Source organism: Neophocaena asiaeorientalis, unplaced genomic scaffold (genome assembly GCF_003031525.2).
Source record: "Neophocaena asiaeorientalis asiaeorientalis breed wild unplaced genomic scaffold, Neophocaena_asiaeorientalis_V1.1 scaffold226, whole genome shotgun sequence".
Classification (NCBI taxonomy): Eukaryota; Metazoa; Chordata; class Mammalia; order Artiodactyla; family Phocoenidae; genus Neophocaena; species Neophocaena asiaeorientalis.
The window spans coordinates 4,116,719-4,144,638 of record NW_020173037.1 but is presented as its reverse complement, the minus strand read 5'-3'; the positions used below and the strand labels follow the sequence as shown (position 1 = coordinate 4,144,638).

Sequence of the window (27,920 nt, the reverse complement as noted above, 5' to 3'; positions counted from 1 at the left end):
AAGTGATGACGTTCTCAAAATCGGGTCCTTGAGTAACAGGCCGGCGCCGTTAGGGAGAGAGTTTCTGAAACTGGTCCTCCTGCATCACCTTTGCTTCTGATCCATCCCCTGAGGGTCACATTGAACAAATCCAATTCATCTTTTCTACACAACCTTTCTAATACTGGAAGACACCTCAGAGTCCCCGGAAATTTCCACTTTCCTCCCCTCCCTTCCAAAAGTCCTAGTGTCCCCAGCCACATGTCCCATGACCCCCCAAGTCCCCTGACACCCTGGTCACTCTCTGAACATGCTTCCATTTCTCCTTCACAGCACTTGGAACTTTAATTACTTCTAAATGTAATATGTATATATACAATGGAATATTACTCAGTTATTAAAAAGAACGAAATAATGCCACTTGCAGCAACGTGGATGGACCTGGAGATTATCATACTAAGCAAAGTAACTCAGACAGAGAAAGACAAATATCGTATGATACTGAAACGGAGCAGGATCCTATTGTTCTTCCCCCCCGCCCCCGCCCCCACCATGTCCTCTGCCTGCCTTTTGTCTGTGGAAGAAAATTAGCCAAAGAATAAGTTTAATCAGAGAAGTGAGAAAATGCAGAAACAGGAAAACAGTCCTAGGAGACCAAATAATAATAGTTTAGTCCTTAAGCATAGTCAAGGACCTGTAGTTCCTCCCTAAGGGCTATGGATAATATTCTGAGCCGTATCCTGGGAGCTGTCTTACAGATACTGAAACCCTCACCAGGTGGAAGAAGGTAACTACATGATGACCAGGCTGTAGCAGCCGTGACAGAAGCTGCCACAATTCCAAGAATTGGTCTCAGAGAAATGGAAACAAAGCAACCCTGGAACTGAAGATCACCTGTACCTAAAACAATCGAGATGACGCTGGTCAGACCACCGATGACCAATTTCAAGATGCCTGTCAGAGCTGCCTGTGCATGTTTCTGCGTGTAGCCCCCTCCCTCTGCCTATAAAAGCTCTTGCTCCTTGAGTATCAGGGGGGAGTTGGCTTTTGGACAGGAGTCCGCCCTTCCCCCTGGTTGCTGGCCTCCAAAATAAAGCAACCTTTCCTTTCCTACCAACACTTGTCTCTCGAGAATTGACTTTTGAGTGGTGTAACAATATCACTTCTGTGCAGAATCTTTAAAAAGTGACACAAATGAACTTATTTACAAAACAGAAACAGACTCACAGACTTAGAGGGGGAACTTATGTTACTGGGGTAATGGGGGGGGATAGATTGGGAATTTGGGATTGACATGTACACATGGCTATATTTAAAATAGATAACCAAAAAGGACTTGCTGTACAGCACAGGGGACTCCGCTCAATACTCTGTAATAACCTAAATGGGAAGAGAATTTGAAAAAGAATAGATACATGTGTACATATAACTGAATCACTTTGCTGTACACCTGAAACTAACAAAACATTGTTAATCAACTATACTCCAATATAAAATAAAAATTTTAAAAATAATATGGATTTATGTTATATTTTCCCTCCCTGTGAATCCAAAGCTTTCCTCTGCTATAAGTGTCTTGATCAAGTGGACTCTAGGTCAACATTCCTAAGCTGCTTTGCCACAGTTTTTACTGATTTATGTCAAATTGGTTTGTATATTTTCCTTTGTGTTCCATTTCATTCATTCCTTCCATGAATCACATTTGAAAATTTGATTCTGGAACAGAAATAAAAGGTGATTTTGTCTTCCCATCACAGTATTATGGTACAGGACAGTGGCAGGGGGGAAGGTAGGGGTTACCAGAGCCGCAGGGACTCATTTAACACCTATACATCACTGAATACAAAGGTTGCCTTCTTGCTTGAAGAAAGTTGACCAGAAAGTCGAAGTCCTTATAATAATTTTATCTGACTACTTAAAAATTCCAAGGTTGCCCCCAAACACACGTGTTATATATATAATATATATTTATACAAGCATTATATATATGGGTAATATGAATGTGCAAAAGATTTCAGAATTTAAAAAATTCAGAACATGCAAAAATTTCCAAAAAAGCCCAAGGAAGCTACATATGTAAAGACACAAAGATGAGGAAAATGCCCTGCATTCTGATAAGAAGTGTATTTTAATATGTAGCACTCTTGGCCTGAAATGCATTTTGCACATTCACGTTACCTTTTCTTAGAACGACCTTGTCTCTTTTCTCCACTACAGAAACTTACAGTTGTGGTTTAAAACTCTGCTAATGTATCTCACCTCAGAAGACCTTCCTTGATGACCCCAACCGAGAATCCTTGCCTGCACCCGACTTGTGCATGTCACTAACACGGGAGCTACCTCACTGGGTGGGTTTATCTGCTTCTGTGCTGGCTTCTGTTCCAGACCTCCAAGGCTGGAGGGTGCTCACTCATCACTGAAGCTCACCATTGAGCACTATTTTCTGTTCATGCTGGGATTCACCAGAGTGTGTTAAGTTGAATTGGGGGGAGAGTCTCAAATTCTATTTCTTTATAATTAGTTATTTTCATGAGATGGACCAAGAGCCTACATCATATCAGTTTTTGCTTCCAGCTGGACGCACACAATGGTTTATGTGATTAAGCGGACGTTAGCGCTATTTAGGGTATTACACAGTATCAGGAGAGTTTTCTACTTTCTCTAAATCAGCAGTGATGGACATCAGGGGTCTTATGCCCACAGCTCAGTCAGCTTGGGCTTTTCTCAAGTTGGTGCTCTGAAAAACGATGACAATAAAGAGGCTTTGCGATCACAATTGGTTCTCTTCCATCTTGTCAACATGTAAATGGTTTACCACATTCTGTCACGTTATTATTTTTTCTCACCACCTTCTTTATCAGCTGCCCGAAGGGAAGGTTGGAAGAGAAGAGGCCCAATGAGTGTGAGTAGAAATGTGGACCGTGAGACACAACTGTTCCCACCAGTTCCTCACATCACATGGTACGAAAATGTTGCCCCACGTGAATGGGGGATGAAAACACAAATCTGTACTTCAATGTCAGGTTCTTTCCCCTCTGCCACGGCTATCTCCTGTGTGGGCTGTGCAGACACCAGCCCTCCAGTTGTAGAGCGAGTCCCTGAGAGAGGTCTTCAGGGCTTCAGCTCTTGTTCTACATTTGACCTGTATCATGCAGTTCCACGTCTGCTTCCCCAGAGCGTACAGCCAGAGGTTTGACTCTAGGGAGATCTGGTTTCATAATAATTTACTTCTCAGGGCAGGGAATTTTGTCCACGTTGACAAACAGCCCCAAACACCTCTCACCTAACTGGTAATACCAGCTTTCCTAGAGACAGAACATCAATGCAGAGAGCAAAGGAAGACTGGTCATATTTGTCATTCAGTTCTAACAAATGGGGACAGATGAGGGATTATTCAAAGAAGCTAGACTATTGTGTCTTTTAATCTAGCAAACTGCACAGGGAATTGAGAAATAAATATAAAAGAATAAGCTCATGAGTTCTTTCCCACAGAAATTTAGAATGACGTGAAGACGGACTTGTGTTCCAGTGAAAAGTCATTGTGTTCCAGAAACAGGGGCAGAACTGTCAAGTTAGCTCTTCTGTGCAGATGTCTTGGTTTGTTTGTGTTTTTAATAGCTACCAGGACAAGAGCCTCGGAGTTACTTCTTGTGTTAAGCACCCGTAGGTGAGTTTCAAAAAGGGAAGAGGTTTTAAAACGGAAATATTCTGTAAGAAGTTATAATCCCTTTGGTAAGAACTAATGATGCGGTAGACGTGAGGCCTCAGGTCTGAAACTGAACCCCAGGAGACAAAGAGGCCCCCAACGAGGGACAGCTGTGTAAGATGTCCCTGAATCAAAATCAGGACCAAAGGAACTTGGGAGGCGCTGGATTGCACCCTTGGTCGTAGACAGCTATGATGGCAACGTGAGCCTGTGCTGTCTGCCTTCCATGAAGGGCCCTCATCATGGCTGCCTCTGCACCTTCACTCAGTGGATCTGACAAGATGCTTCCACTGTGCTCTATCCAACCCACCAGTGGAGCCTGGGAACTTACGAGGCCGGTCAGAGATGCCGAGGGGATGCCTTGATATGTGACTCCACAAGTTAGCTTTTTTTTAAAATAAATTTATTTATTTATTTTTGGCTGCGTTGGGTCTTCGTTGCTGCGCGCGGGCTTTCTCTAGTTGCGGTGAGCGGGGTCTACTCTTCATTGCGGTGCGCGGGCTTCTCACTGCGGTGGCTTCTCTTGTTGTGGAGCACGGGCTCTAGGCGCGCGGGCTTCAGTTGTTGTGGCACACGGGCTCAGTAGTTGTGGCACACGGGCTTAGTTGCTCTGCGGCATGTGGGATCTTCCCGGACCAGGGCTCGAACCCGTGTCCCTTGCATTGGCAGGCGGATTCTTAACCACTGCACCACCAGGGAAGCCCACAAGTTAGCTTTTGAATGGTTCTTGGCAGCCATCTACTGGGTAGACAGAGTCGAGAAGTTCATGGCTGTGAGCTGCCCTCCTAGTCTAATCCAGATCTTTCACATTGCATTATAACACATGTCTACTCTGGGGGAGGGGAGGATGGCTGACGGCCTGTCCCTGGAAAACGACCCTTTGCATACTTGAAGACAAATGCCAAGCAGTCTCGTCTCCTTGGCACCTGTGTTATTTATTATGATTTAACTGGGAAGTATATTCTCCCCTCTGATTCTTATGGCCACTTAGCTTCTGATCCAAGTTTCTTTATCTGAAGGTGGAGAGAACCGTACCTCCTTCACGGCTGTGTGAGCGCTAAACAAGAAGAGTGTCTCATGCACGTGCTGTGTTCACGATGTGCAGGGATGTCGCTGCACACCAAGGTTATCGGTGTTCTGGGCTCATCTATAAGGCCACCTCTTTGACCCTAAAAATTCAGGCGGTTTTATGTCTTCGGTTCTTCTTGTTTCCTTTAGGCATTTTATTCTGGGGAGTGTTTCCATCACGCTGGATTTGGCCTTTGCCAGTTCTCCCCGAGGGCATATGCAGAAGGTCACCACTCTGCTGGGAAATAAGGTAGTTTCTACACCTCCTGAGTGTCAAAGGGATCCAGCATGGCGTCCAGGTGGGGCTTGGAGACGTCACTAAGGTTCTTTTTCTTAGGACTCTGCTTTGCTGTATTAATAAAAAGACAAATGACACCCAACAGGCATAGGTGACCAAGGAAGTTGATGTCAATGAAAAGACATTCATATAGGGAGGATTTAGAAAAAGCCATCTTTATGGTTAAAATTTTAGCATAATTACCAATGAATTGCCTTCATTTAAGAAGGGAAAAAGTTTCAAGTCTTCGTCATCAAGGAGGAAGTATGCAGTAAGTACAAGAGGGTAGTGGCTTAAACACACAGCTCTCATTCCTGCTAACAGGAGATGTTCCCAGTAAACCCCACTCTGAAATGTCGGTGTGTCCAACTCCTCCTCTGAGGTGAACACGTTCAGAAGATGTTTGCCATCTTTACTGTATGACTAACTCATTTCCTGATAGGGTCATTCTAATTTATCGTCCTGTGGAGCCTGCTAATGGAAGATAGGGCTTTCCTTACATCACAGAATGACACCAGGAATTCTGCACCCGCCTTATCAACATGATCTCATTCCTAAGAGTATCTTAATTTTGTAATTTCCTCAGCATTACTGAAGATGTAGACACACAAACACATCTACGTAACTCCCTACCGTGCCTCACACAAAGACACCCACACGTAACCCATGCCCTCCGCATACCTACACAAAATCTAGTCCATTGATTTTCTGAAGATGTAAATTGCATTTAAATTCTCAGCTCCTTTTCATCAATATTTTCCAGGTGCAAAGAGCAACCTGGACTAAATTCACAGCCCCTCACATTACCAACTTCAGACCTAAACATAGTACGGCAAAAGTGATAAGCTTGGGAGGAAAATTCCAAACATTCAGCATGTCAAGAATTATATATCTAGTACGTATTTAATCTACAATTTAATGTGATTGAGATAATCTTTACATTACTTGTGGGGAAGTGAGATGTATATAACAAGTTTCAGATAGTCCATATTTACAAGGAATACCTCAGTCCTTAAATAATATTTGATCAAATGTTAACTACTGATATAGCTGAATCAGAGATCATTAACAGCTATGAGGATGTTATGCGTATATATTCTAATATTGCATTTTCTTTCTCTTATAGCACATTAAACAGGTTAGCTGTTAACAGATGTTATTTTTACTATCTGAAAACTGCAGAATAAAATCTGAGCAGAAGAGCTTTAAAGAAACAACATAAATAAACACTGATCCCAGCAACTGGTATTTTCTTCTGTGGCCTGGCTACAAGCAAAGCTGTAACTATTATATATGTATATACATTCACTATATATATATATATCATAATACACACACATATGTCTGTCTATCGATCATCTCTCTCTCTCTCTCTCTCTCATCAACAGTAGGCACTGACAAGGGACGAAATTGTACGGTTTGTCATCTTAAATATTCTGTATTGAATATTTTAAACAACAGCCATGACCACAAAACCTTGTTTTGACACCAGAACATCAAGTTTCTGTTGTCTCCATTATGCCAATAACAGTAAAAATGACAGTATTCTGTCCTATATTTCTACAGGGGAAAATTTCCTAGTGACTGGTGTCTTAAAATTAGATTCTATTTCCCATCAATCATTCCAAAGGGGAAAAGATGTGCGTTAGGAGGGAACGAATGCATTGCTTGACCTTATGGTTGACCCAAGCGTTAGAGGTCACAGCCCTAAGAGGTCAGTCTGAGCCACGCTGACCCGAGGGGACCGGGGTGCGCTGTCACCCGCACTGCAGAGCCATCCCCTCACAGCGTCCTGGGGATCACCTCTCACCCAGAGCCCCTAAGCGCTCCAGTGCGCGTGTGCGTGTCGCGCCTCTCCCGTGCCTTTCATGGATATTTGCGATAAGGAAAGAGAGATGGAGAATATCCTCAGGGTCTCCCAGAAATCCTCCAATGGGACAAGAACCTCAACGGCTTTTCCTCACTCACGATACTTTTATTTTTCTCCCCAAAGCAACACTGCCTCTTAGACTAACGAGGCTTTGGCTTATCTCTACATGTATCTGACCTGTGAGCTGTATTTCCACCTCTCTCTCTCTTGCTCAGGTAATTAGAATTAATTTGGGTTCTCAGAGGAGAATGGTACTCAGATATTAAGAGCTTCTATCATGGTATAGACCATTCTTATACAGTACGAGCTTACACAACGTGAAAGCATACTTGGTTGGCATCTTGTGTTTGATAAAAAGGCCCTTTGGTTGATTTTATTTTTAGTCTTCTCTGAAAATAAAATTTACCTATGGGATATGGTTATTTTTGTTTTGTTTAATTTTCATGCGTACCTCTCATAACGATACTTATTACATAAACAAGTTCTCATGTATTCCTCAAACCTAGAGTAGGAAATAATCGAATTTTTTTCTCCACCAAATAAGTTTCCTTGTAACGGGCAGTGTGACCAGGGTCTCTGGGGCTACTTAGTAAATGCAGCTAAAACAGATGAGAAAGTTATTGAACTTGAAAGGAAGATTCTTTACTCACTCTGAACACCTCAGAGCAACTGGTACCCAGCCTTCAGAGAAAATAAAAGGAGCATTTCTCCCCCAATTATTTTTTTCCTTAGAGTCCCAATATACTAATATTTCATGGTAAAATCAATGTACTAACATTTTAATAGTAAACAATGTGCTAAAATGGAGAAGGGCGGCTTGGAGCTAATATAGCAGTGACTACTATTTGACATAATACTGACACGGTATAACTTAAGACTTCAAAAGATTGAAAGAATACTAATAGAAATTATTAACTATGTTTAAAAAAACAGATTAATAGAGTATTTGTTGTTATTACTCAGGAAATAGTGATTGTGGCAGAATCAGAACTTCTATCCTCAGCCCTGTGGAACTGACTGATTTTATGACAAATGAGGAAAGTTCCGTTGTGGGCATGTGTATAATGTTTTATTCTATTTAAAAGACAAGATATTGCCTTGCAGCTTTTTAATCCTTCACTTGGGCAGACTTATGGCCGTTTATACTTTTAAAAGTTGGCTGAAAAATCCACAGGCCTGGGGCGTCTGACCCATCACATCCATTGGGCGGCCAAGTTGGTAGGGAAGAGAGAAGGAGAGGCAGGTCAGGGTACCACGTTATAGCCCAGGGTGGGCTGGGGTCCTGCCTGAAAGGTCCACGAGCAGATGTACATTACAGGGATCGATTTCACCCAGCACCACTGGACTCTCAGAGTTGTTCAGGCCCAAACACAATGATTTTGCATTCTCCTTCAGACACTTTATTACTGTTCATACTGTCGTCTTATTAGAATTTTATTGTCTATTTATTTATTCATCCATTCTAGGGGAAGAAGAGATTCAAGTTGTGTCTCCCCAGAATCTTGGCAGAATTAGACAACATAAAACATAGTGCTGGGCTTCCCTGGTGGCGCTAGTGGTTGAGAGTCCGCCTGCCGATGCAGGGGACACGGGTTCGTGCCCCGGTCCGGGAAGATCCCACATGCCGCGGAGTGGCTGGGCCCGTGAGCCATGGCCGCTGAGCCTGCGCGTCCGGAGCCTGTGCTCCGCAACGGGAGAGGCCGCAACAGTGAGAGGCCCGCGTATCGCATAAAAAAAAACCATAGTGCTGTGAAAAGATGGCGAACAGAAGGACCGTAGGTCTTCACTCACTGGGTCTAAACTACCTCATTCTGGTGCATAGGAGAGCTTCGTCGAGTGGCAGATGCCCATCCCTTTGCCCGGCAGCCTCACTGTCCGTGGAGGCATCACCTGTGTCTCGTGTAGCCAGATGCTGAGAGGAGAACACTAAATGTCCGCTTGCTCCAAGCTTACACTGGCTGGTTTGACCCTGAGCACCTAATTTCTAAGAGCAGAGAGCTGAAAGGCTCCTCGGGCCAGAGTTTTGTAGGTTGTGCTATCAGCTCAGGAGGAGGGAAGCAGAGGAACTTCCCGTGCTGACAGCTAGCGCTTGTTCTAAGCTTGGAATGTTCCCTCCTGGGGAGGGCTCACGTGGAATACAGTCCAGAGTGGCTCATGGAGATGAGTTAGGATGGGGAGAAGACCTTTCTCCATCATCATAGACACAATGATTTCCTTATCCTATTTGCTCAGCAATCTTTGCTCTCAACTGTGTTTAATAACCCAGAGAAAATTTTCCTACCACAATTGTCTGCAAAAATCTAGTGAATGGGATGTGAAAAAACAAAGCGCTAAACATGGCAGGGGGCTGGTCTTCCACCTAAGTAGTCTAACAACATGTAGGGCCCCTTTTGGGACGACCCCAGTCAAAACGTCCATGACCACGTACCAAGCTAATAACTATGGAGATGGTGCCCTAGGAATTGTACCCACATACAAAAAGTTCAGTGTTTCCAAAAGAAGAGTCCCCTTCATCTAAAACAATGAACTCTTTTTTTTGGTACGCGGGCCTATCACTGCTGTGGCCTCTCCTGTTGCGGAGCACAGGCTCCGGATGCACAGGCTCAGCGGCCATGGCTCACGGATCCTCCCGGACGGGGGCACGAACTTGCGTCCCCTGCATCGGCAGGCAGACTCTCAACCACTGCACCACCAGGGAAGCCCTAAAACAATGAACTCTTTTACTCATTCATTCACTCAAGTGTTTATTGAGCATTTATTTGGAGACAGCACTCCTCTGGGCTCTGGGAATAGAGCGGGGAATGAAACATGTACAGACTTACATCGTAGTGGGGGATGACACACAATAAGCACGATAAACAAGTAGAAGGTAAAATATAAAAGCTCATGCTAAGTGCCAAGGAAAATATAAACCAGGAAAGGGAATGAGGAATGTCAGGGTGCTTGTCAATTAAGTTATATAGCCAGGGAAATTCCCTGGAGAGATGAAATCTGGGTCAACATCTAAAGGAAGGAGAGGAAATAAGCCATATCCACTTAAAACCTGAGGAAGAACATTCCAGGCAGAAAGGACAGGAGGTCAAAGGGGCTGAGGTGGGCATGTGCTGAGTTCATCCCAGGAGCACCAGGTAGGTGGGTGTGAACGGGGGAGGGGGCAGAGTAAAAGGGAAAATGGGAGGGTCTGGTCCGGTCACAGAGGGCCTGGTGGGCTCTGTGTGGACTGTATCAGTGAGTAGGGAAGCGATTTGCAGGTCTGAGCAGGTGAGAGACACAATCTGGCCACGAGGTTCCTCTGACAGCTGTGCTGAGCACAGAATGAAGGGGAGCAGAGTAGAATCAGCGCGGTTATTGCAATAACCTTGCAAGTGATATTGTTTGGATCTCGATAGTAGCGGTGGAGAATGAGGCAGATTCTGGGTATTTATTTGGCAGTTAAGGCCCATGGAACTTGCTGCCAGATCAGATGAGGGTGTGAGAGAAAGAGGAAGCAATCTTGATTCCAAGCTGTTTGCCCTGAGCTACTACGGAGATGGAGCTGCCACTTCCTGCGACGAGCAGATTACTGGATGACGATGGACTTCACACGTGGTAATTCTGAAATGTTTTTAAATATCCAAGTGGAGATCTTGGGTAGGCCATGGGATCAGAGTCTCAAATTCAGACCCACTTAACGATGATTTGGGAGGCATTTTAGAATTTAAAGCCACAAGATGGGCTTACCTTTTTACTTACACTGAGGCTGCCAACCTTACTAAGCATGGTGCACCTCCTCCCTAGGCTTGGGTTTGAGGCCCACTGAGAAGGCTTTACTTAAAAGGCACCACACCTGAGTACATCAGGCAACCTCGGGACAGGGCATCCAGCTTCTCTCGGGGAGGTTGAGTGCTCGGGAGGTCTTTCCCTTCCCACAGCCTACCTAAGGGGGCGCCGGGGTTATTTCAAACTCCTAGGAGAAAGTTGAATGGTAGGGGCTTGGAATTAATGTGATAAGGTTTCCGTGATGTCTAATCCTAGATGCAATTGTGGTTGCCTTTTCTCAGTGGATATGCTGACCAAAATGACACAGATATCTTTAGAAAGTCCATCTTTATAGAGTAGCCGGAAATGGCTGGGCTGCCCCGTAATTGAACTAGGAGGATTGGAAACACAGAATCTGGGGAAGCTTCATGGCGAGTTGAATCCCTGCCCATGGCCCCTTGTCACCCGCGCTCTGGTTCGAGATGAGGCTTTTCTCTTGACCCCTACGCAGGCAGCTTGGAAGGGCTGAGGAGTGAATGCCCTGGGTCAGTCCTCTGCCAATGACCAGAGGTATGGTTGGAAAAATACCCCAGCTGCCTCAGGTGCTGTAATTCTGAAGTGAGTCCCTGGGGGGCTTGAGTCCCCGAGGCCCACAGTACGACCTACTCATTGACACCCACCCTTCTGACTGTCCTCCCTTCCCGGTCCCACTTGCCCACCCCCACCAGTGCTTCCTAGAATTGGCTTCAAATCAGCCACTTACACTCAAACCCTCCTCTTGGTCACATCACAGGCTCAAAGCAGCACCCTCAACGATGCGCTCTCTTCCTCCAAAATACCACTCATGTGGCATCAGTGCCAGTGGCCCCCAGATGGCCCGCAACGTCCTCTGCTGGGCTCTCCACACTTTCTCTTATCAGGTCTGACGTTACAGGTTATCTGCTCACGTGGAACTGTACACGTGACCCGCGCAGACTGCTCCCCCTCCCTGCCTGCCCTGTTTCCTTCCTCCTTTGGTGTCAGCTCACATTTGTCCTCCGGCACCGAGTGCCCAGCCAAGTCCAAGCGCCGCTCCTCCAGGCTTAGCGCAAGCTTTTCCTAACCTCTCTTCCTACCACAGTGATTCTTACCCCCTGAGATTCTACTGAACTCACTCAGCACCAAAAGTCTGGACACCCCATGATCCCTAATTCTTGAGCGAAGAATAGTTTTGTTTTGCATGCAAACTCTGATCAGTTGGAGATAACTGAGTTGGGAAGCATTCTGAGCTGGTCTTTGAGCTCCTTGGGATCAGTAAGTGACATCTGCCATCGATGAGTGATAGCCAATGCAATAGGTTTTTGGTCGAGTTGTTTCACGTGCTATTTATTTTTGACTCTCACTAGATTACAAGTCCCTGAAGGTGACTACTCTGCGATACGTATTTTCTCTCTCTTTGTTTCTTTTCAACTCGTCAGTCTAAATGTAAGTTCATTAATCTAAACTTAAGGCTGAATTATGAGGTTGAAACATATATGTGTATATATATAATACACACACACACACGGGGTGCGTCAAGAACCAACATCATCACACACACCATACATCACACAGGCTCAGCTGAAAATGATCTCTGTGGGCTGGCAACTGACAGTTGTGTATGTAATAGCGTATAAAGCATTTAAAACCTTGTGTTGTTATTCTCATCTTTGAGCGTTCTGTCACACAGACCTTCCTCTTGTGTCATCATATCATATTTTATTATCAACTAGTGCCTGCCAGCCAATTTTCTTTAAAATCACAACGTAAGTCAAGAGAGAATGGGAACGTACATGCATTCTTTCAGGATAGAATTTGAGCTCTTCTGGTAATTTATGAACGACAGTCATGCATTGTGCTTTGGACTCAATTCAACCACATTTGTGGTCAATGAGACTTGATTTTGTGTTTTACGTCATAGAGGAAAATCCGACTGATTTCATGCTTTATTGAGGGGACGGTTTTAGTTGAGGAAAAATAATAGTAGTAAAAATCTAACATGTTCTTACAGCCTTTGCCTGAACTTCTATTGTGGTTTATGGAAATGTGATTCAGGATGATAGATTAAATATTAAGACCAATGTAAGGTTTAATTGAAACTTATAGGGCAGCTTTTCTTAATTTACTGTCTATCGTGTAATTTTTAGCACACTGCATGAAGAACAAAAGACAGCCTACACCCTTCTGTTGTTTTACCGTAGCCCAGAATTAAATTAAACTTGCTGACATTAAAAAAAGGAGGTGCCATGCCACCCTGACTTGAACTCCCAATATGGTTTTGAATGGCAGCTGAGGGGTGTACATGGACCCCGTCTGAGAGAGGTTAAGACAGTATCTGAGCAGTTTCAAGGTTTGCTTTTGTTTTTCAACTTTCAAGAATGAATGCACATAATCAGACAAAGGGAATTAACAATAACTTTCCACCTAAAACACAGAGGCACTGGGTAAAATGCTTTATATACATTTTCTTTTTCTTCTCAGACACTTAATGAAGGTGGTGCTACCTACTCCCTCTGACCCGTGAGGAGTCCTCACCATCAGAGGTCATTTAGGAAGGTTGTGCAGCTAGTAAGCAGTTGAGCTGATCATAGATGCCATTTCTGTTGCTCCCCCAAATCCATGCTATCTACACAGAACCAGACCCACTTCAGCATCTTAAGTGTTACCTGGGGAATATTACTCAGCCATAAACAAGAACAAAATTCTGCCATTCGCAGAATTTTGTGGATGGACCTAGAGAATATTACGCTTAGTGAAGTAAGACAAAGACAGACAAGTACTGTATGATATCACTTATATGTGGAATCTAAAACATAATGCACATGAATGTATATGGAAAACAGACTCACAGATATGGAAAACAAATTAGTGGTTACCAAAGGGGAGAGGGAAGGGGGCAGGGACAAATTAGGAGTATGAGATGAACAGATACAAACTACTATATATAAAGTAGATAAGCAACAAGGCTATATCCCATAGCACAGGGACTCATAGCCATTCTAAGTCTTACGAAAGTCTTGGTAGTAACTTTTAATGGAGTATAATCTGCAAAAATACTAAATCACTAAGCTGTACCCCTGAAACTAATATAATATTGTAAATCAACTATACCTCGATAAAAAAAAAACTTTTAAATGTTATTTGGGTCAGAACTAACTCGTTCCCTCAATATGGAGTTGAACCTGATATACCTGTGGTTCAGAGCAGGCTTTAAAGGGTGAGATTCTCTAGGGCAAGGCTGAGATTCCTATTCTCGGTCCTGACACAGAGTCATCTGCTTGTCAACAGCTGCCTGAGAGACTTCCATTTATTTATTATTTAACTTTGTCACAAATAAGCATGAAAATGCTTAAAAGTGTCGAGGAGCGATTGTCTTGACGCCCACGGCTGCCCTGTGACATGCCTCCCAGCCTCTCTCTAACTTCACTTAAGCTGTTGCTGAGTTTATTGACCTCATACAGGGGTAATGAGTGGAACCTTGCCGGCGCTGTGGTCTTTCCTCCTAATCTTTGCCCCGGGATTTCTCATTCTGGGGGCCACCCTTGACCAGGGAGGATCAGAGGAATCGCTGGATCAGAACTCCATCTTCCCTCACCCGGGGGTGTCTAGCCCATTTCCCACAGTGGAGACCAGCCCCACAGTGCGCCCCGGGCTGGTGGTCCCTCCTTTCTTGTCTCCTATGCCCTGAAACCACCTCTCCAAAGAAACCACGTGCACACCCTTGGCTCTTGTCTCAGGCTCCGCTTTCTGGCGGATCCAGGCTAAGATGTTTGCCAGAAGTGAATCTAGAGCTTTATTTTTCTCCTCAAGGATTGTGCGGGAGGAGGAACTAGGTAAGTGAAAGTTGCCCAGATTAAAGACGTGAATTAAAAAACAAAATCTGGGAGAGCAATTAGCATTTTTAAAAACAGATCCTTTTTTATTTTTTTATTTTTATTTATTTATTTTTTTCGGTACTCAGGCCTCTCACTGCTGTGGCCTCTCCCGCTGCGGAGCACAGGCTCAGGACACGCAGGCCCAGTGGCCATGGCTCACGGGCCCAACCGCTCTGCGGCATGTGGGATCTTCCCAGACCGGGGCACGAACCCGCGTCCCCTGCATCGGCAGGCGGACTCCCAACCACTGCGCCACCAGGGAAGTCCCCTTTTTTTTATTTTTAAGAGCAGATCTCTCTCAAATCCACACGATTTTCTATTTTCATGAAGCCTAACAAAATTCTTACATTTTTCACTTACTGCTCAATTAAGTCTGTCATCCAGGGCATGCCACGCCAGCCTATTTCTGTATTCAGTTTTTGTTTCTACCCGGCTCAGGCAAGAGACAAAACGGAAGACATGCTGTTCGTAGCGAAAGGAAGACACGTCCTCTTGAATATGGCAGCAGGGTAATCAAGAGTCACATGGTTGACTTTCTTATACGACAGGGAGGAAAATGCCCTGCCTTTCCTGTCAAGAATAAGAAAACTACTTGTCCTATTCTCAGAATGACAACAGCATTCAGAGATGAGAAAAGCTAGCAAAGGGTCTTCTTTTAGAAAAATTCCCTCCAAGGTAGTTCAATGATGTTTTCAGATCATGTGAACTTTTCAGAGCACCCCCCTTCATGTCTACCTAGTTACTGAAAAACCCATTATTTTACCATCACCTCCCCACCTCCACGTACAGATTCTCTCTCCCATCCCCCTCCTTCCTCCCTGTCTCCCTTCCACTAACTTCTGTCTTTTCTCCATGTCATCATTTAACATGATATGCTCTTCCTAGATGTTTTCACTCTTCCCCAGCATAAACCAGCAACAAGGAGTAGGATCGTTTCTCAGCCTTCATTACACATTTAAGGACTGCAATTGCTAGCTGAGAAACATGGCCTTGATTCATAAAATATCATAAAAGAATATTAAATTACATGCATGCCCACTTAAGGTCAAAGAAGAGCAAGAAGAAAATATAAAAACTAGTGAAACAAAAATGTGATTTGATTAATGGGGCATCTTAACATAAGATTTCCAGTTGAATTCCAGAAACCTCCATGTGGACATTTCTAGGAACTATAATTTCTTTTCTGTTGAAAGGAAAATCTTGATGGGAAAAGGCACGAAGGCCCTTCTCAGATCACATTAGTCTCCCATCTGCCATTTCCACTGAATTCCTGAATTTACTGATGGCAGTCACATCCACTTTGGGGGAAGAGCTAGGCGTGACATAACTGCAACATACAAAAAGGTTTTAGACCTAAAGATAAAGCGTAATGGTTAACGCATGCGTTCACAAAATATCAACATTTCCACTGAAACAGACTTAAAGCAGACTTGCAAATCTAGGACTGTTTGCTTTATGGAGTTCAGCTATGAAATAGATATGTTCACTAGTTAATTTGTTTAACAATAGAATGAATGTTCATTCTGAACCGAATATACACACATCACTGTGCTAGTCACTGAGAGATCCAGAAATGACTAATAAACAGTTCGTGACCTCATGGTGTGTATAATCTAGCGATAGAGAACTGCAATGTTGCCCCTTAAAATAATAAATCAAGTATTTAAATAGACTCTGGAATACCTTTCTCTCTCCCCCTCTGGTCTCCATTTCTTTCTTCACATAGGCAACCATGAAAATGGGTTTAATATGCATTCTTTTAATTGGCATTTGTTCTTAAAAAAACCTTTTCACTTAGAGATAATTTTAGACTCACATAGGAGTTGAAAAAAATAGTATAGAGTTCCCAAGCGACCTTCCCCAAGAATCCCCCAAAGATAACTTACATAATCATATTACAGTTATCAATCAGAATTTTGACACTGACATTGGCACAGCGCCATTAACCAAGCTACACACCTTATTTTGGCTTTCATCAGTTTTTATAAGCACATTATTTTTCTTGCTTTGGTGTATAGCTCTATAAAATTTTATCACGTGTGTAGATTCATCAAACTTGTCATGACAGTCAGGCTAAGGTTATCCTAAATGAACTCCCTGTGCTACCCATTTATAGTTATACTCAACCCTAAACCTAACCCTGGCGACTACTGATCTGTTCTCCATCACTGTAATTTTGACATTTCGAGAATGTTATGTAAACAGAACCATACGGTGTTTAATATGTTGAGATTCGGTTTTCTTCGCTCAACTTGAGATTCATCTAAGTCATTGCCTGTATCAGTCAACCATTTCTCTGTATTACTGAGTAGTATCCTGGTTGTATAGAAGCACCACGGTTTGGGCCAGCTCCCATGGCGTAACGGTTACCACGTTCACCTCACACAGTTGATCCATTTACCCTTTGAAGGACATTTGGGTTGTCTGCATGTTTTGGTGATTATTAATATAACTGCCGTAAATATTCAAATGCACGATTTTGTGTGAATGTATGCTTCCTTTCTCTAGAATAAATAACTATAAGTGGGCTTGCTGGGTCACATGGTGAATGTATGTGTAACGTTCTAAGAAACTGGCATTCGTTCTTGTATTTGTCCTGTTTGCATGCATTTGTTTATTAAATGGCATTGTATTAAAAATATTTCACTTTCTTTTTCATCCAGTGCCATGTTTTTAAGACCCACAGGTATTGCTACATGTATATCTAACTTATAAAGATATTCCCTTAATAGCTTCATAGTATTGCAGGAACTCTTTACTGCAAGGAACCCTATAATTAGCCATTTTGTAAAGCAAATGATTCTTTGGAAATGTGTATACCCCACAAGTAATTTGTTTAGTGAATTTAGGTTTCTACTTATTGGGTTTTCTAATATAATGTGTCTCTTTATTACCTTTGGATTTGCTTCGTGGTTTTACACATTGATCAAAACATCATCAGGTACTAACAGTAGCTGTCTAAGTTCAGAAGATGCCTGGGTATGCCCATCTCAGGGATGTCGAGGTGAAGAGTTCAGGAAGTTTAAGATCTCAGTAGGAAGCTTCGAGGGAGCATGACTTCATTGTCGTTGAACTCGGTCACTTTGGGTAGAAGAAGCAACCCTTCAGATGCATTCAATCAAGAGGATTCAAATAGCTTTTGAGGTACTGTGGACTCTAATATATATTTTTATAGAACAGCACGTCTTTCCCAAGTTTCTACCCTGAGAGGATTTGGTACTAACGTAAATGATAATTGAGTGCTTACTTATCGTGTGCCAGATACCCTATTAAACCCTATGTGCGTTTTCTTATTTTATCCTTGTCTCCTGCCTCTGAAGTAAAGACAATTAGTTCCCTCATTTTTCAGGGGAGGAAACTGGATCTTAGTGAGACTGGGTGACTGGAGAGAAGTCACGTAACCACTAAGTGGCACAGCTAGACTTCACTTAACTGCTGCGATACAACCTCATTTATTTTTGTGACAGGTACTGGGAAAAGAGAAATATTATCTGCTGATTAAAAAACCACCAGTAATGTCTGATCTGGGTCAAAGATAATGACGATGGTGATGATTCCATACCATTTATAACCATACCCAATTCATAAAGCCCGTTTACATATATTCTCCCCCTCCATCCTGAAATTAACTCTGTGAATTAGTTGTTTTTCCCATTTCCCAGATTGAGCCCGAGACTTGGTGAGGTTAAATGAAAACCAGGAAGTGGTAGAGCTCACATTTAAACCAAACTTCTGTACTCTATGGCTAAAATCTGTTATTACTTCACGTTGCCTCCCGTGAGTGTGTTTTTGATAGTTGGAAATGGGCCGGATATGGAAACACAAAGCAATAGTCTTAATGATAAAATAAGATGATTTATTTTTTTGAGTGGACTGATGAAAGCCTTATCATTTTATAGTCACCTTTTAGAGGGAACATTGGGAAACCTTAAGGCATCTCAGAGAAAGAACAAGGGAGAGTCTGTAAAAAGTCTAGGAAGCACAGACTAGAAAATAGAAATGGAATCTTTAGAATCTCTAATTACTAAGTTATGTCAAGTGCAATTATGTTCTCTTTTATTTAGTGTACTACTTTTGTTACTTAAATTTGGTCCATGTAGAATATTTATGTAGACTCTATGGGCTAATTTGGGATTGTGGACCCCTCTTTCCTTCAGCTCTTTCCCTATTCTATTTTTCTCCACGATTTTAAATACATCAACTGTGAACTGTAGCTTCCTGAGGTAGAAGCGGAGACAGAGGCAGAGGCATAAGAAGGTTTAGGAAGCCAACTTTCCTGGTTGAAGGGGAAATGCCATATTATTAAATCAGGAAATTGTGAAGATTCCACACATATTCACTGAGGGTCCACCTCATTCCCAGCAGTGATCTGGGCACTGGAGACAGAGTTGTGAACAAGACGGTCAGGGTCCCCCATCTTGGGGAGTCTACAGGTTGTGGAGAAGAGACCATGAACAAATACACAAACAAGGTCATTTCGGAGAATTATTTCTATGAAGCAAAGAAAACAGAGACAGTGCGTGTGTGGTGGGTAAATTCAATTGAGTAGTTAGGGAAGGGTTCTCTTAAGGAGGGGACATTGCAGCTGAGATCTGAATGACGTGACAGTGCTAGCCCTGAGAAGGTTCAGGGGAGGGAGCTGCAGGAAGAGAAGGGTAAGTGCAAAGGCCCTGAGGTCAGCATTTTCTGCTCTTCAAAGAGAGAAAGAGGGCCACAGAGTGGGGTCACTGTGAGTGACAGGAGATGAGGCTGGGGTGGGAGCCGGGCCAGGCTGGGCAGGACCAGGCAGGCTCAGTAGGTGGCTGTTTCTTGCTTGCCGGGCAGGGTGAACCCACCTAAATGCTCCCTGTGGAACTGGATTGCAGGAGCATGGGTGGAGGCTGCTGTGCTTCTAGAGGCCAAGCTGATGGTACTCTCCAAAGGCCTAGATGTGAGGAGTAAGGAGATGCATCCCAAGGCAATTTAGAAAATCTGAGACACTATTCAAGTATTATTGTGTAATTTGTGGCATTCTCTGGGACACTGATATCGTGTTCCTATGTCAACACGGGGATGTCCCCTCTTTACGCACCATGTACTTTTCCAGTAACATCATGAACCTTTCTTTTGAAGCCTAGACATGAAAAATTCCATCCATAGAAATTGGGATGTGAATTTTTCCAAGATTTGGTTGATGCCATCACCACACTATACTAGCATTTTGATCGCAAAACTGTATCTCATTTTCTGCTGCTGGAGTTAACTGTGTGAACTTGGCAATTGGCATCTTATTTGTTCTGGCTGAAAGGTCAGGCAGACTTATTTTTCCCCACGCAAAATGTCACAAAAGTCAAAGTTATGATAGGGAAAATTTGTTTTTACTCTGATATTTTGCTGAGTTCTATGTCAAATATGGTTCTTTATGCGTAAAGAATGTTAATAACATTTGTGGCAATCATTAAAAAGATACTGTGCTACACTTCTATTCATTAAAGGACACAAATACTACTTGAGTGCAAGGTCTCTTTCAAGAATGGCTTTGGCAAAGTACAGCCTAGAAGCAATTTAAACCTATAAAGATTGTAATGATCATACGGTAGGGAGGCTTATTTTAACTCTGGTTTTACTTCTGTGCCATCTCCAGCAATGAATTAATAATATTGTTTGTTAGAAATCAAAGGGGAGACTGTCTTAAACACAGTACTTGAGCAGTTTGTGTACTTTAAGGGCACTGATTCCCCTTCAATTCTTTTGATTTGGTGACAATATAATGAGGCCTTCTAAGTAAGAAATGGATTTCGAGCATGTATTGAAAATCCTTAATTTTTCTAAATGGGGAAAAATCTAGCGACTTCAATAAAAAGGCCCTGACATAAAGGCCAAACCGTGAAGTAGGTCAGCACTCTTGTGATCGCCCTGCCGCCCTCATTTAGGTGCCTGCTGACCCCATGCTTTGGTTTCTGCCCAAGGTAGTCAAAATCTTTCGGCCAGAAATGCTCTGACATGTTTCATATATGCCTTGGAGTGAACGTAACTTGTGTTTCTTCTCCTGGGGCTACTGGAATCCTAGGTCTTGCCTTTTGTACAATGATTTTAAGCAGCAGAATGAGATGCACGTCCTCACTGTTCCTGAAATCATCTCGTGCAACAGTCCTGCTCGTGACCCTGGCCATGTTCATTTTCCGGCCTCTTTAGGTCTCCTTGTCCTTGAAAATTCAAAGCAATCAGGCTTAGAAGCTCAAATATAATTTTGCAGCTACATCCATTACCCCAGTCCACCTAACTTTCACAAATGAGGGTAATGTTGGGTAGTACATCTTAGGACCCAGACAGACCTGATGACTTGATTTATAATCTCATTGAACAAATCACCTAATCACTGTGAAACTCTTTCTTCAGCTGCAAGATGCAGACAATAACATGGACCTCGCTTGGTTACCGTGAGAATTGGAAGTAATATATGCTAAGCACCCATGACAGGGCCTGGAATAGTAAGTATTAAACAAATGGTGGTCACTAGTGTCACCAGTAGCCCTATCCAGGTGTACACAGTTTCCTGTCTGGACAATTATATCCCTAACAGGTCTGCCTCCTGCCAGTTTTCTATCGTCTATATTCATCTTCCTAAATATCACCCACATCAGGTCATTCTGCATCTCAGATGTGGTCTGTGGTTTCCTTTGACTAAAGGATCAAGTCCAAAATGTCCTGTTTGCCCACATCAAAATCACAGGCTGTACAGCTTGACTCCATCCACACTTCATCCTTACCTCTGCTCTAGACCCTGGCACATCTGTGCTACTGATTTGAAATTTATCATAATTACACCTTGTATGATAGTTTTTTCCCCTTTTGAACAAGCCTTATCTCCCCAACTATATATGAATTTCTTAGAGAGGAATTATCATGCATTATTCTTTTGTAAAAATTTCCCCATAGGATCTATATGTAGAGTGCCTCTTACACACAGAGTTTCCGAAAAATTGTTCCTGACAGTGATAAGACTGTAGGTCAGGAAGACAGGCAATTTTGTATAATAATGATGAGAAAAGTGAAGAATATTTTAGTAACTAGTGCTTTTGTATTTTGTCACCTCTTCTTGAATCTTTCTGAAATTAATTAGGAATGAAAAAATGATATTTAAAGTTACATAAAGCTTCTTTTTTTTTTCACAAAGTCTTCCAAAACTCTTTAGGTGTTAACCCATTTTATTTATATTCAAACTCAAAGGGGAATTATTCTCTTCTTAAAATGAACTGAAGGCCTCGCAAGGTAAATGTTTACTCATGCCTGCACACTAAATCGGGAAGATTTGGAATCAGAATCACATCTTTCTACCTCACTGCCTGGATACTCAAAACAGAGGGATTAATGGAAAGAATATGTGAGGTCAGAAGCCCTGGATGCAGACTCAAAGGTCAGTCCAGTATATAGAATTGAACCTAATCCATTAAAATCAAAATAAATATATACACAAATCTGTAGGAAACATGTTCTTAGAACATGTTCTTCTCTGGTTTTGTTGTCTGATTATAGCACAGCAATATTCACATCTTCCAAATAGAATACTCTTTGAGGTTGCCAGCCAGAACATAGCTAAAATTATGCTTCATGTTTTCCCCTTGACTAGGGTTTTATTTAGGTTTGTTTTTTTTCAAATCTTAATGTGCATTTATTTAGCATCTATTACATGAAATGTAAAATTTGTGATATATAAAAGAAGTGGTGCGTATTTTGAGAGATGCACAGAAGAAACAGAAGACTCAGTAAACTAACTCTCAAGAATCTGTCATTCTTATTGGAGAAGTAAGTTATATTAGTCAGTGACCCTACAGGATCATGTGCTGAGAAAGGAGGAGAAATATTTATACAGGGGTCAAATTAAAGGCTTTTAAAGTTTGATACGGTAAGGGAAGGTTTCATGAGGCTGCGAAATGTGGTGGCCAGATAACAGGTTTTTGCAGTAGACCCTGTTCAGTTCGAATCCTGGTGATGATTCTCCTTAGTTATATGATCTTAGAAAAGTTATTTCCCAGTCTGTAAGCTCAATCACCTGCTACGTAAATCAGGCATAAACATATCCACTTCACTGAGGCATTGCTTTCTAACACAAGGCTTAACACATACAAAGACCTCAGTAAATGATAGTTTTCTTTTACATAGAGTTAAGCTATAGTAAAAATTGACTAAGTAAAGGTGAAGGCGAAATCATTAGAGGTTGGCAGAACACTGAGCAAAACTTCATGTCCAGAGGAAAACGGCATGCTTGTATAATAATGGGTCCAAGTTTATTTGAGCTACAGAACCATGGGCAATAAAGAGGGGTAGATAGGAACAGTAGCGTGGGGACCTCAGGAAAACTGGATTTGTAAATAGCAAGGGAGATGCTAAGGTCAATAGCACCGGAGCTCTTAAAGAAGTAGCCTTCTTGTGCTAATGTATAACTGAAAGCTCACGTTACAGACGCTTGTTTTCTGTCTCAGTTTGAGAAGAGTTTGTTCTTCCTCGATTCTTTTATATCCTGATGAGTGGAGAAAGGGGAATTGCTGCAAAAATGAAAAACAGACTTGGCAGAGCAGATTCAGGGTGAATACAGAAGAGAGACAATAAGAAAATGCTTTTGTAGCAACAGAAGGAGGAGATGGAATCGTCTGATAAGCTAGATAATGACAGAAGAAAAGAGATTTGAGAGGTATTTAAACATCGTCATGTTTAAGTGAAGGTGTGGTTACAGAGGAGCAGAGAGAGGGAGGTATCCAGAATGACTCCTGGGCGTCTGCATAGCTGGAGGAATGGCATTGCCTTTCACTGAGAGAAAGGATTCTACAATAGATAGGACATAAGTTAGCAAGTGCTGTGGCCCTGCAGGTCAAGTGTTGAAGCAACCCAAATGCCCTTCAACCAGTGAATGGATAGACGAATGACACATCCCCACGATGGAGAACTATTCAGTGGTAAAAAGGAACAAGGTGCTAATAAACACAGCAAAAGGGCTGACTCTCAAATGAACGGATCTCAAATCTCAAGTGAAACCCAGCAATCCCACTACTGGGCATGTACCCTGAGAAAACCCTAATTCAAAAAGAGTCATGTACCACAATGTTCATTGCAGCACTACTTACAGTAGCCAGGACATGGAAGCAACCTAAGTGTCCATCGACAGATGAATGGATAAAGAAGATGTGGCACGTATATACAATGGAATATTACTCAGCCATAAAAAGAAATGAAATAGAGTTATTTGTAGTGAGGTGGATGGACCTAGAGTCTGTCATACAGAGTGAAGTTAAGTAAGAAAGAGAAAAACAAATACCGTATGCTATCACTTACACATGGAACCTAAAAAAAAAAAAAAAGGGTCATGAAGAACGTAGGGGCAGGACAGGAATAAAGACACAGACCTACTAGAGAATGGACTTGAGGACACAGGGAGGGGGAAGGGTAAGCTGGGAGGAAGTGAGAGAGTGGCACGGACATATATACACTACCAAATGTAAAATAGATAGGTAGTGGGAAGCAGCTACATAGCACAGGGAGATCAGCTCAGTGCTCTGTGACCACCTAGAGGCGTGGGATAGGGAGGGTAGGAGGAAGACGCAAGAGGGAGGAGATACGGGGATATATGTATATGTATAGCTGATTCACTTTGTTATACAGCAGAAACTAACACACCATTTTAAAGCAATTATACTCCAGTAAAGATGTTTTAAAAAAAGCTACATAGTAAACGATTCCTTTTATATGACAGTCTAGAAAACGTAAGATTATTGAGACAGAAAACAGATCCGTGATTGCCAAAGGCAAGAGCTGGGGTTGGGTTGACTACAAAGAAGTAGAATTAGTTAACCGTTGGAATGATGGAACTGTTCTATGTCTTGATTCCAATGGTGGGTACAGGATTGAATGCATTTATCAAGACTCATAGATCTGTATACCAAAGAAGCAAATTTTACTATAAGTAAATAATAACAGTAATACTAATATCAGTAAACACTGACCACATTAATAAATTAAAGGAGCAAAGATCGCACGATTATCTCAAAAATGCACAAAAAACACTTGTTTTAAGGAAACATCCACTTATGATTTAACTTAAGATATTTTAACAAACTAGGGCCATAAGAGAAAGTTCTTAAACTAATATATGGTATGTACAAAACCCTTATAGAAAACAAACTGAACGGTGAAACATTGAAATATTAAGGTAAAGAAAATTATACAAGAATGACTGTTCTCACGCTTCTTTTCAACATTACACTGGAGGTCCTAGCGGGAAAGAGGCAAGAAAAAAATATATAAGATATAAATATTGGCAATGCAGAATAAAGCTGCTACTTTTGACAGATAATAATTGTTCCTGTGTTATACTAAAAAGGAATCCAAGATAAATGATTAGAGAATTAGCAAGTTTGAACTGGACAAAATCAGTGCACAAATTGTAAATATAATTTTAAAAGATAGCATATACTGGAGCAGGGAAATGCAAATTAAGACCTAAGTGAGATACAATTCTACATTCATCCGATTGGCAAAACTTAAAAAGTCTAACCATATCATGTTTGGTAATCTCATAGAGCAAAAGGAGCTCTTACTCTGTAATGGTCAGAGTATGACTTGTTTTTTAAAAATCCTTTGGAAAACAATTTGATAATATCAGGCAAACTTAGAAATGTTCACAGCCTACCAATCCTGCCAATTTCAAGCAAAATCTTATCCTGGAGAGAAACATTTGCACACGTGTCAATTACGTGTATTTGGTAGCACTTTCCATGATTGTCTTGAGGGTCATGGTTAAGTGTGCTTACGTTGTTTCCTCCAGTAGATTGTAAGCTCCTTAAGAGAAGGGATGATGACTTATTCACCTTTGTAGACCAGCAGTACATATTACATTTTCTTGCCCATGAATTAATGTAAATTGGAGAATGATTATTTTCATATTTTTATTCTTATGACAGAATGGCGTTAGGAGCATAGCAAATGACTTCAGTGTGCTAACCTTTTGGTATCCAATAGTGCATGCACAAAAAGAGTGATATATTTGATACGGGGAAAGAAGTTAGATACTTATATTTCATGATATGTTAACGGTTAAGGAGCAATGCTTTTGCTTTTCTGTAGTACAACTATTTAAAATTCACCAAAGAATCACAAACTGCAAAATGTACTTCTGAGAACCAAGTCAAAGCTTGTGAGTCTAGGTTTTACTTCTCTTTTGAATTTTTCTTAGAAAAAACTCACAGAAAAAAATAGGTAATGTAAGAATGCCTTTGATCTGACTTGATTATGAAATTTTTCGTGTTTTTCTCTTTTCTCTCTCACTCAGAAACACAGAATGTCACAATGGCCTTAAGTTTCCCACACAGAAAATCAGATGCAGAGACAGCAAGCTGCCACAAACAGAAAAAATGAACAGAAGTCAGATAATTTACAATTTCTTGGGAGACTCTGCTCTTCTGCTTTGACAATACGTACTGTGCTAAAACATTCTTGTCCTACAATTTTAAATCGTGAAACCAAATTTATTATCGCTAGATGCTCTTTCTTATTGTGGATCTATGTTGCCCTGCTTGTTAATTTGTCACATCTGCTGATAAAAAAGCTATAACAACTCTTCTTGCAAAGGGGGAAGCACTGTTTTGTACGGGATGTTGGTGTTGAGGTTAGGTGTCTGGTGGGAGCAGACATGTTCACTCCCAGGGAAACATCCTATGTGTGTGTCCTCCCTTTCAGACCATTTCAAGCTAGTGACCATCCTGTGCTCATCTTTGCGTCCCAAAAGTCCAGCGCCATGCTCGACACATCGTAGGTTGTCAATAAATTTTTCCCAATGGTGAACATAAGCCCACATTTCTGAGATAGCTCATTTCACAAAAAGTCAGACTTGCACTTGGTCTACTCCCTGGTTTGGGGCCAGGCCATGGAGAGAGATCCCTTGGTGTCTGTCTGAGGTTAGAGAACAGAGGCACTGAGATCAACACTGTTTGGTTTATGCCATCAGAGCCTCCTGCACTCTTCCCAGTTGATAGCAGGTGCTCAGTTCAACACTGTGGATGTGAATAGAAACATTTTTTAAAATTTATTTTATTTATTTATTTTTGGCTGCGTTCGGTCTTCGTTGCTGTGCGCGGGCTTTCTCTAGTTGCGGCGAGCGGGGGCTACTCTTGGTTGTGGTACGTGGGCTTCTCACTGCAGTGGCTTCTCTTGTTGCGGAGCACGGGCTCTAGGTGCACAGGCTTCAGTAGTCATGGCACGCAGGCTCAGTAGTTGTGGCTCGTGGGCTCTAGAGCGCCGGCTCCGGAGGTGGGGCTCGCGGGCTTAGTTGCTCCGGGGCGTGTGGGATCTTCCCGGACCAGGGCTTGAGTCTGTGTCCCTTGCGTTGGCAGACGGATTCTTAACCACTGTGCCACCAGGGAAGCCCGTGAATAGACACATTTCACTGGATTTTTACTTTAATCGAGAACAACCATTTATCAATAATCAAAATACTTATAACGTAACTTTTGGCTTCATCACTCTCCCGATTATCTGTTCTTTTTGTACCTTTTTGTCGTGATTCAAATAGATGAAGGACATGCGCCAATGATACAGGCTAGTCAGGGTAATTTTGCAAGAAGATGTTTGCAAAATAGATCATCCTGCCTCGTCCCGGCTCCAAACCTAAAATGATTGTGTCAGCAGAGATGTCAACCCAAGCCAGCTGAAGCCATTTAGCATCAAGCCAACTTTGCACTGGTTTTTGTCCAACCCTGAACATTGGTTCTCGTAGACGGGACTATTACTTGGTCCCTGTGAATAAACTACAACCTGGTACTACATTTTCAGGAAATGGCTTCCTATCTTTTTTTTTTTTTTTTCCTGGACTCTGACTCCATTTAGATCATAGCTATCACCCCTGGGCTTAGGGTCCTGTTCTGGAGCTGAGCCCCTGGGTCACCTCCCACAGACCTCTTTGCCACCAATCAACGCTGTACTGCTGGGTGATTTCTACCGTGTTTTCCTGACATCACCCGCTGCCCAGGTTGTCTACTGTGGTCTCCATCACCCACAGCAGTGCAGGGACCTCTAGATACTGAGCCTTGTGTCACTGCCTGGGCCCAGCGTGGACCAGATCAAGGTCTGTCGTGATCACTGGCTGCTGGAAGCCTGGGGCTGACTCTCAGCAAACTCTGAGCTGAGAACTCCACAGTACCGGCTCCTGTCCATAGAGATATCAGAACCAATATTAATAGTCAATGTGGAAACGCTACATAATATAAATCCTGTTTTCTCAGACGTGGTATGAATTGTTTTCTAACAAACATGAAAGGATGGGGGGTGGGTATTTCATTCTACCAAAGCCTTGCTCAAAAAACTTAGACTAAACTCCCAGACCCAAAGAGACCCAGTAAACCTGAGGTTAGAAAAATGATG

At 42.3% G+C, this 27,920-nt stretch overlaps 1 protein-coding gene across 1 annotated transcript in view; it reads right to left on the bottom strand.

Moving 5' to 3' along the window:
- XKR4 (XK related 4) overlaps positions 1–27,920 on the bottom strand; it is a gene marked incomplete at its 5' end in the record, with an annotated part of 313,003 nt that overhangs the window by 102,211 nt on the left and 182,872 nt on the right. The window lies entirely within an intron of this gene.